This window comes from Balaenoptera musculus, chromosome 19, assembly GCF_009873245.2.
Source record: "Balaenoptera musculus isolate JJ_BM4_2016_0621 chromosome 19, mBalMus1.pri.v3, whole genome shotgun sequence".
NCBI classification, from domain to species: Eukaryota; Metazoa; Chordata; class Mammalia; order Artiodactyla; family Balaenopteridae; genus Balaenoptera; species Balaenoptera musculus.
Window position 1 is genome coordinate 53,852,754 of NC_045803.1, and position 10,809 is coordinate 53,863,562.

Below are 10,809 nucleotides of genomic sequence, written 5' to 3' on the forward strand. Positions count from 1 at the left end.
GCAGCAAGTGGAAATAATCCAAATGCCCATCCGTAGCTGAACAGATAAGTAAACATGGTACATATAGACAATGGACTCTTATCCATCCATGAAAAGGAATGAAGCACTGATACACGCTCCAACATGGATGAATCTTCAGAACCTTTTGCCAAGTTAAATAAGCCAGACACAAAAGACCACATATTGTATGATTCCATTTATATGAAATAATAGAATAGGCAAATCTGTATAGGGAGAAAGCAGATTGGTGTTTACCAGTGGCTGGGGAGTGACTGCTTAATGGGTATGGGGTTTTATTTGGGGGTGAACGTATGGTCAGGCCACTCAAGGTGGCTGTTCTCTTGCTCTCTGTCCAACCCCTGCCGACCAGGGCCTGCTTCCCCTACACCCTACTCACCTGATTGACCTTCCTATGTGTATTTGCCCCGGGCCCCAGCTGGTGATTGTTCTTATCAAAGGCCCGGTGTCCCTCTGCTGGTTTCCCTGGTAACTAATGAGCCCACTTGAGGTCATTTCCCCTATAACTGGTAACCTCCCCCGGCCCCCAGGAGCAAAGCCTGCCACCGTGTCCTGCCCGCCAGGAGCCACAACGGTGGGGTTTTGCTCGGTGCGACGTTGCTCCAGGACCTTGCTTCAGACATGTAAGCTCCCCCATCCAGTAAACCTTTGATGTCTCTGTTGCTGACTCTGGGCTCTTTCCTCCATCTTAAAGCTGGGCGAGTGCAGGCCTTATAGGCCTGCGGGGTGCAGCCCGCCAGTGGTGAAAAATTTTTGGAGCTAGATAGAGGTGGTGATTGTGCAACACTGTGAATGTTCAAAATGCCACTTTAAAGTGGTTTCTTTTATTTGCATTTTGCATCCGTTTTTTAAGTGGCATCAAAACAGAATTTTTTAAATGACAAGGTGGCTGCTGCTCCTCTCTGCTGGTCTGGGCTGGGGAGCGTAAGGGGTACCAGTGCCACCATGGCATCTCCTATCAGAGCCATACTTGTCCATCCTTCTGAAGCCTCTTGGTGAATGGTTGTGTCGCCTCCTCAAAACACTCTACTGCCACCTGCTGGAAATTTGTCATAGTAAATATTCAAGTTTATGTAATAAACGTACTTCTAAATGCGGCACCCTTGTACAGTGCCCAACCTGCACAGCTGTACATGGCAGGATAGGTGACTTGGCTTTATTTTTCAGTGTACTCTATCCAGATTTGGATGGGGCCTTGAAAACCTCAAGGCTGACTTTGCCTCCTGTTCCACGGTAATGCTGAATAAGGCAAGCCTGGGCTAGCCTCTCCCAGATTTGTCAGGGAGATGAAATCCACGTGCTCCCTGATTGCACTCATCAGGGTATTGCAACCTGCCTTTCAGAGTCACCTCTAGAAATGAAACCTTCCCCAGAGCACTTGCGGTCATCAAAGAAGCAGGAGGCTGAGGACGGGCTGGAAGGTCTCCACCAAGCTCCTGGTGACAGACATCTTGGCTGTTTTTCCTCTGATGTAAGGGTAGGGACAAGGAGCTGACACCCCTAAAACACCGGGCTGCGTCTCCTCTCTGATTTGCCAGGGAGGGGAAGGGGCTGTCAGATCCAGTGGGAAGAAGGTTCAAGTAACGGGGTTCTGGAATCTTAGCAGCTTGCTGGGCACAACTTACCCCTCACAGTGTTGCCGAAAACTTGGCCTCTGTGCAACCGGTGCCGAATCGAATCTCAGAGACAGTTTTGGATGAAGTAGAAAAGAATAGCTTTATTGCTTTGCCAGGCAAAGGGGGACACAGTGAGCTCGTGCCCTGAAAAACTGTGTGTCCCAACCCGGGAGGATTTGGTGAGGAGTTTTAGAGCGATGGTTCAAGGGCAGAGTTGCTGATAAGGATCAAGGTGTGTGCAGGGCCTGCACTCCTTTAATCTGGTCTCAGAAAAGCTCCTGATGAGCTTTTCTGGTTCCTTTGGTCTGGCCTCAGGTGGTCTCTTGATGAGCTTCTCGAGGTTATCAAACTGTGATCTTCTCTGGAATGAAGAATGCTAGCATCTTCCATTTGTTGGGGGTTTTAGTTCTGTAAAGAGCTCAAAGATGTTGTTATGTGTATCCCTTGACCTACAAACAAGAAACAGGGGACACAGAAAGGCTTCTGTGTCCAGGAGCCCCACAGGGTCCTGCTTGGTCTCAACAGCAGCTCCTGTCTGGGGCTTCCCCCACCCACCGGCTACAGGGGATTTGCTGGGGTGGGAGGTGGGGTTTTTGGTGGATGCATCTTAAGCCCCTCACAGGCCTGGAGTTCCAGCGGTGTCCACCACGGCCACGGGGTTGGGGGCTGTGTCCCCTGGTGGGCGGCTCTTCAAGACTAGTGCTGTCCTAGAGAAATAGAACACAAGCCACACATGTAAAGTGTGCTCGTAGCCACATTTTAAAAAGTTAAAGTAAACACAGGCCACATTCATTTTAATACTATATGTCTCTTACCCTAACATGCCCAAACATTTCAACCTGCAATCAATATAAAAATTATTGAGATATTTTACATTCCTCTTTTTTTTTTTTATTACAAAGTCTTTGAAACCCGGTGTGTAATTTGCCCTTGCGGGGCATCTCAGTAAGGACCAATCATGTTCAAGTGCCCAGTAGCAGCCTTATGTGGCCAGTGGCTCTTGTGTGTACAGCATGGTTCCAGAATTTCCATAAACCAGGAGCAGGGGCAGTGGCAACTCGGTGGGAAGTGGGGAGAAGCAGCAAGGGGACAGGACTGGAGCCAGCACTTACACACCCATAAATGGTTTTTACTGAGATGGTGTGAATTGAGAGGCTGTTACAGGTTCACGTGCCCGATGTACAGTGAGGGCAAACAAACGAAAACAGTGGCGTTTGGAGCAGAGAAAAGTTTAGCGCAGGGCCAAGCAAGGAGAACAGGTGGCTCATGGTCAAAACCCCTGAAATCCTGGGACTTCCTGGTGCTCCAGTGGTTAAGACACCACGCTCCCAACGCAGGGGACACGGGTTCGATCCCTGGTCATCGGGGAACTAGATCTCGCATGCTGCAAATAAGAGCCCGCATGCTGCAACTAAAGATCTCACGTGCCGCAACTAAGACCCAGTACAGCCAAATAAATGAGTAAATATTAAAAAAAAAAAAGAAAACGAAATTCCATATGGTCTGGGGGGAGAAGTTTTTTTTTTTAATAAATTTATTTATTTATGGCTGTGTTGGGTCTTTGTTGCTAGGGATTCCTCTAGCTGGAGGGGAGTGGCTCCGCGGCATGTGGGATCTTCCCAGACCAGGGCTCAAACCCATGTCCCCTGCATTAGCAGGCAGATTCTTAACCACTGCACCACCAGGGAAGCCCCTGACGGGTGCCGGGGTGGGGGGGGGGCGGAGGAGTTTTTAATAGGCAAAATTTGGTGGGAGGGCTGCGGGGTGTGTGACTTTCGTCTGATTGGTTGGTGGTGAGGTAACAGGGCGGTGCTTCAGGAATCTTGCGCTCAGCCTGAAGTTACCATCCTCCACCTGGGTGGGGGCCTAAGTTTCTGCAGAAGAACTCAAGGACATTGTTATGTATATTCCTTGAGGAGGAACCAGGACCCTGCCGCAAGGCTGCACTATTGTTTCTTGACTGCTCCTCCCTTGTTTCTGTGTTCCTTCCCTTCCCTGCTTAGCAACTGTTTGGATCTGACCTTTGGAACTCAGAGAAGGTCAAGGAGGCTGAATGAAGCCTACTTCCTACAAACAAGAAACAGGGGACACAGATGGGGCTTGTACCTGGGGGAGCCCCACAGGGTGCTGCTCAGTTTCAAGGCCACCCCAGAGCTGAAACCGTGCATCTCAGATTGGGACTTTTTCTTTTTCTAATATTTATTTATTTATTTGTTTGCCTGCGTCGGGTCTTAGTTGTGGCATGTGGGATCTTTAATTGCAGCATGTGAACTCTTAGTTGTAGCATGTGGGATCTAGTTCCCTGACCAGGGATCGAAGCCGGGCCCCCTGCATTGGGGGTGTGGAGTCTTAGCCACTGGACCACCAGGGAAGTCCCCTCAGATTGGGACTTGAACCCACGGTCTTTTACCTGAGATCACACACCTGGTCTCAGGACTTAATGAAGCTCAGGTTCTTGATGTCTCATCGCAGAAAGAATTCAGTGAGAGACAAAGTGATAGGTAAGAAATGGATTTATTTAGAGAGACACACACTCCACAGACAGAGTGTGGGCCATCTCAGAAGGCGAGAGTGGTCCCAGGGTATGGGATTGTCAGTTTTTATAGGGGTGGGTAATTTCATAGGCTAATGGGTGGGAGGAGTATTCCAGCTATTTCGGGGGAAAGGGTGGAGATTTCCAGGAACTGGGCTATCGCCCACTTTTGGACCTTTATGGTCAGCCTTGGAACTGTCGTGGCACCTATGGGTGTGTCATTTAGCTGATGTGTCACAGTGAGGGCATAATGAGGCTCAAGGTCCACTGGAAGTGGACCGCCATCTTGGACCTAAACTGATCAGAACCAAATATGTCGTGTCTTTGGGCTATGTTATTCTTTTAAAGGTTGTGCCCTGCCCCCTTCCCTCCTGTTTAAGAGCCCCCCGTGAGGGACCCCATGCAGGAAAGGCTGGACCCCCTGTGGGGGTCCTCTGCCTCCTGCAGAATTGATGTCCAGAGCTGCCAGGTTTGAGGGTCTGGCCTCAAGTCACCCTGGAAAGCAAGCATCTGTCCATTTTGATTTTTTTTTTAAAGAAAAGTATATTCATTTACAAGAGAAAGACTTATAGATCATAACCCTGCATTTCTGTGGCATAAACGAATGAATGAATGAGAAACTCCGACGTGAAGACAGGAAAGGAGCTCCGCGGATGAACCAAGGGGCAGTGGGCATCTGACCTACGTCCACTGTCGGGTTGGGCAGCGAGACTGGAACCTTGATGTTGAGCCAAGCAAGTGTGTCTCTGGGGCAGCCAGGCCATAGTCTCGTTCAGAGTCTGTCCCTTCTTAGATGTGGATCCCATAACAGACCCAGGTCCGTCCTCCCGCTGCCCATCATCCCACCAGGAGAGCACCTTTCCTTTGCTTCCCACAGCCTTTCATTCATTGAGCAAAAATGTATACCCTGAGCCTGGAAAGCACTGGTAACTGAAAGAAGCCAGGGTCCACATGCTTTACATTCCAGTTGTCTGAGCGAGTGTCCAGCGCAGGGAACTCTCTGGAGGCAGAAAGTCAACTAATGGTTGCTTAGGGCCGAGGGGTCAGGGGACCGGGAGGTGAGAGCTGAAGGGCAGAGGTTTCTTTTTGGTGATGAACATGTTCTAAAATTGACTCTTGGTGATGTCTGCACGGCTCTGTAAATATGCTAAAAAACATGGAATTGTACACGTTACTTGGGTGGATTGTATGTGAAATATATCTCAATAAGCCTGTTTTTTTTTGTTTTCTTTTTTAATGTATTGAGTACCTACTGTGTGCCAGGCACACTGGGGACTCAGGAGTGAATACAGTAAACCCTGTCCTCCACCACATACAGCCTGAGGGAGGAGGCAACCATTAGACTAATCCCACAGATATTTTCCATCAAGGCGGTGTATCTATGGAGCTAAAAGGAAGTACAGGCTGGAGGGAGCACCTCCCAGGGCAGCACAGAGCTGACCTGGAGAAGGAGCCGGGAAGGACCAGCCCCGAGGGGAGATGGAGGAGGGAACAGCCTTCCAGGGAGAGGGAAGAGCAAGGGTGGAGGCCCTGAGGCAGTGGCTGGCACTTGGGAGGGGCAGACTGCCAGGAGCTGGGAGGAGGAGTGTGGAGCAGGAGAGACAGGCCAGGCCCTTAGGTCTTAGTCCTGAGGCGCGGTTAGCATTTGGGGGCTGAGGCCAGCACCTCACCTCCCACATTGTATTAAGATGTGCTTTCTCCGGGGCTTCCTGTTAATGAAACAGGAAGTAAGGTCTCTTGAGCTGGCAGCCAGCTGAGAGTGCTTTGAGGACAAAGGGGCATCGGGAAGGTGGCTAGCAGGTGAGACCTGGCTGGCCCGGTTCACAGCTGTCTGCCTCCGGTGGCCAGGACGAGACCCAGCGGAGGGCAGGGTGGCAGCTCCAACGCCCCTGAGGTCCCAGCTGCTGCAGAATGAGGCTAGGGCTGCACCAGGCCATGGTGGGGGCGGGAGGCAGCGTTCTGGGACTCCAGGTCCATGACGTCAGTGTTGCCATGGAGACCCCCCCCCCTTCCAGCAACACGTGTTGCAGCTGCTGGAGACCCCCGGGCAGGGAAGGCTCTGCAGGGTTGAGGGAAGCAGGAAGAACAGCCCTGAACCCTGCGGGCCTGGGGCTGTGCCCCAGAGCACGGTCCGGGAGAGGGCAGGGTACCAGTACCAGGAGGGGGGCCCTCCAGCTCTCCATCCTGTCCCCAAGCCTGTCACCCAGACACGCTCCTGTCTTGCAGTCTGGGAGATGTCTTGGTGTAAAACAGCTCAGGCTGTGGCCCTTCCCCACAGTGGTGGCCAAGGGAGGGGGGGTGGGTAGGTTCCCTCTATTGACCCCTCCCACCCCCGCACTCCCAGCTCCATTGTTTTGTTTTTAACGTCCCTTCATTCAACGATTTCCTGAGACCTCCGCGTGCCAGACGCTCTGCCGAGCTGAGCTCCTGTGATCCTCAGGGCGACCCAGCAAGGGAAGCTGGCCCACTGCTCAGTGTGGAGCACACATATAGCATGGTGTGTTCTTTGTTGCCAAACCTTGTTCTCTGAAATCCTTCTTTCCAGTTTCTTAAAGACACTTTCGGTAGCAAAATGCCCAGGCTAGTTGAGAACTTTAGCCTCCCAACCAATTTCACGTTCATTTCATGTGAGGTCTTCCCTTTTCTGAGTCCCTGTCTCCTCCTGTGGGGGGCGAAGGTGGAGAAGGGGCCACTGGTGTTGTCCTTGCCCTCGTCTGGTCATTGCTGCTTCCCTTGCTGGCCATCAGAGAAGTGGCCAGGGGTGTTGACTTAAAAAAAAAAAAGTACAACCTAAAAGTTGAGGATTATGTTTTATTCGAGGACATTTCTGAGGACTATAGCCCAGGAAGGCAGCCTCTCAGATGGCTCTGAGGGACTGTTCCAAAGAGGTAAGGGAGGAACCAGGATATATAGGAGGTTTTGCTGGGAAAAAAAAATTCTGTAGAAAGACTTACAAAAGATTACTGCTAAACACGAAAACCAGACATCTCAAGTTAATGATTTTAGTGTCTTTCTGTGTATGGGACGGTGCAAGAGTCTGGGCTCACTGAAATTATTCCTTTGATAGTCATCTTAACTCTCTAGGGCCAGTATCCTGTATTTTTCCATCCTGAATCCCCTTCAGGGCGCACCTTCGGGATGCGATGGCTACAGTGGCTGATGGCTTGATGGCGGGCAACATTGCTTGTTTTCTGAAATGGCAGGCATCGTGCTTTTGTCCACAGGGGTGTTCAGAGTTAGCCCAATGTGTGCTTTTTGGGGAACCGTCTGGGTGGAGGCAGAGGTGAGGGTCCCCACGGCGCGTTCCCCTGCAGCTCCCTCTCCTTGTGGTCCATCTCCCACCTCCCACTGCTTCCTGGGGGTGGGGGGAGAGGTCTCCTCACCCTGGGACCAGCCCTTTTGGGTGGGATGATACTGGGAAAGTGTCTCAGGCCCTGCTTCCTTCCTGGTGTCCATGTGATTCCCAGAACTCACACCTCCCTGCAGTGGTCACCTCCTGCCACCCTGGCACCTCTTGCCAGTTCTCTTCCCCCTACATCAGGCAGGTGCCACGTGAAGATCAGCAGTACCTGCCTTACCTGGGGACGGGTGCAGGACAGGGGTGCACCTGGGACCTGGGAAGGGAAGTTTCTCCTTTTCTCTCCCTCCTCATCCCACCCCCATCTTTTGTTGGTGCTGGGATGAGAAATGGGGAGAGCAGAACCTTTGCAGGCACATTTAATAAGCCTTGGGGTCTGGTCTTCTCTTTCCTGGCTTTTTCTAGAATGTGGGGAACTTACACCTAGATGCTGATTTCAGGGCTGCTGGAGAAGTCCCACTCGGTATCCTTACTTTAAACATCTGTTCATTTATCCATCCATGCATTCATCATCATCCATCCATTCAGTCATCACCCATTCATCCATCATCTTCCATCCATCCATCCATCATTCCATCCATCCATCCATCCATCCATCATCTTCCATCCATCCATCCATCCATCCTCCTCCATCCATCCATCCACCCATTCATCATCTTCCATCCATCCATCCATCCATCCATCATCCTCCATCCGTCCATCCACCCATTCATCATCTTCCATCCATCCATCCATCCATCCATCCATCATCCTCCATCCACCCATTATCCTCCAGCCATCCATTCGTTCATCCACCCATTCATCATCTTCCATCCATCCATCCATCTATCCATCATCCTCCAGCCAGCCAGCCATCCATCTTGTAAACCTACTATGTGCTGGTCACTCTGGCAGGTGAGGGATCTAGCAGTGAATAAACAAGGCCAAACCCCCACTTGTGGAGCCAATGTTCTGAGGGAAGTCAGACAATAAGTAGAATCAGTAAGGAAAAGATGTAGTGTCTTAGAAGGATAAATGTAATGGAAAAAAATGAATCCAAAAGGGGGATGGAGAGAGTAAAGGAAGGAGGGCCAGGGAAGGCCTCGCTGAGAAGGTGACCATTTGAGCAGAGACCTGAAGGAGGGAGGGAGAAGCTGTCAGTTGGGGAAGAGCTTTCCAGGAGGAGGGAACAGCCTGTGCAGAGGCCCTGAGGTGGGAGCAGCCGAGCATGGAATGTTAGAGGAACAGTAGGAGATGACACAGCAGGAGCAGAGTGAGCAAAGCAGAGAGGAGAGGGTGGTCACCTGCGGCCCTGCCCCTGCTGGGAGGATGTTGGTTTTACCGTCACTCTGCACTCCTCATCACAGCTCCCAGGGCACAATATAGTGCTTGCTGCCACTGGCCCTTTGCTGAGGCTCTTCCCGGGCACCCAGTCATCTCACCTCCAAAAATACCCTTGTTATTCCCATTTTACAGATGAGAAAACTGAGGTCCTAGCATGTAACCCTGAGGGATGAGAAGAGAGTAGGCTAGAAAAGGCATGTGTAGGGTGGGAAGGGCCCGGGCCTCCATCTTGTTCTCAGGGAAGAGAATGAGGCTGCACAGGAGGAAATCGGCCTTTCTGTGGCTGCCCCACTTGGCCTCCAGGAAAGCCCAGATCTTCTCATCACAAACCCCCCCAGGGGGCAGGCGGCTCTGCCATCCCCCTAGTCTTCCTTTTCCAGGCTAAAGCTTCTCAGCAGGAGGAAATGAGGCTGGATGGGCTCAGGTGGGGAAGTTCCTCCCCACAAGGTGGTCAACAGTCTCTGTGAGCCAGAGTATGTCCTTGGGCTGCCCAGGCTTGTCCTGCAGGACCAGATACCAACCCAGTATGATCCAAGGGTCATGTTTCTCGGCAAGTCCCCTGGCCTGTCTCAGGCAGTAACATAGAGGAGACATTTAGAAAATGTTCGTTCATTTATTTGACAAATATTTACATGGGTCTCCTATGTGCTAGGCCCTGTGTTCTAAGATGGTGGGTGGATGGAGGGGTAGATGGATGGGTGGATGTGTGAGTGAATAAATGAATGAATAGGTAAGGAGATCCATGGATAGATGGATGGATAAATGAAAGGATAGGTGAGGTAGGTGGGTAGATAAATGGGTGGGTGTGTACAGGGATGCATGGATGGTTCAATGACTCCTGAATGGATGTATTAATTATCTATTGCTGTGTAACAAATCACCCCAAAATTTAGTGGCTTAAAAACAAACATTATCTCACCACTTCTGTGGGACAGGAATTCTGGAGTGACTTAGCTGGGTAGTTCTGACTCAGGGTCTCTCCTGTGATTGCAACCAGGGTATCAGCTGGGGCTGGAGGATCCACTTCTATGATGGCTCCCTCTCATGGCTGTTGGTGGGAGGCCTTTGTTTCTCCATCACCATCACTTCTCCCTTTTCTTTTTTCTCTGTTTGTTAGAAGCAAGTCACTAAGTCCGCTGACACTCAGAGAGAGGGGAATTAGGCTCCACCTCTTGAAGGAAGGGCATCAAAGAATTTGTGGACAGGTTTTAAAACCATCACAACATATAAATGAATGGCACACCCACTATTCTTCCTGGATGTTGGAATCTTAGAATAATCTTAGAACAGGGACCCTCCATCGTAACTGCACGTTAAATTCATCTGGGACACTTAGAAAATATCAGTGCCCAGGGCTCGACCCCCAGACCGTCTTATTTAGTTAGTCTGGTGAGACCTGTGGACATTTGTATTTTGTTTTGTGGAGTGATCTTAAACTTTAATCATGAAACCCAGCATGTATATTCCCATTACATGGTTTTTTTTTAATTGTGGTAAAATAAATGTAACATAAAACTTACCATTTTAACCATTTTTAAGTGTACAATTCAGTGGCATTAAGTGCATTCACATTATGGTGCAACCATCACCTCCAGAACTTTCTCATCTTCCCAGGCTGAAAGTCTGTACCCGTGAAACACTAACTCACCATACCTCCCTCTCCCTAGTCCCCGGTAACATCTATTCTACTTTCTGTCTCTATGAATTTGACTGCTTCTAGGAACCTCATATAAGTGAACTCATACAATATTTGTCCTTTTGTGTCTGGCTAGTAATTCACTTAGCACAGTGTGTTCCAGGTTCATCCATGTAACATGTGTCAGAATTTCATTCCTCTTAAGGCGGAATAATATTCCACTGTCTGTATAATATATGCGACATTTTGTTTATCCCTTCATCCACCCATGGGCATTTGGGTTGTTTCCACATTGGTATTTTTTAAAGCTCCCAGGTGATTCTGA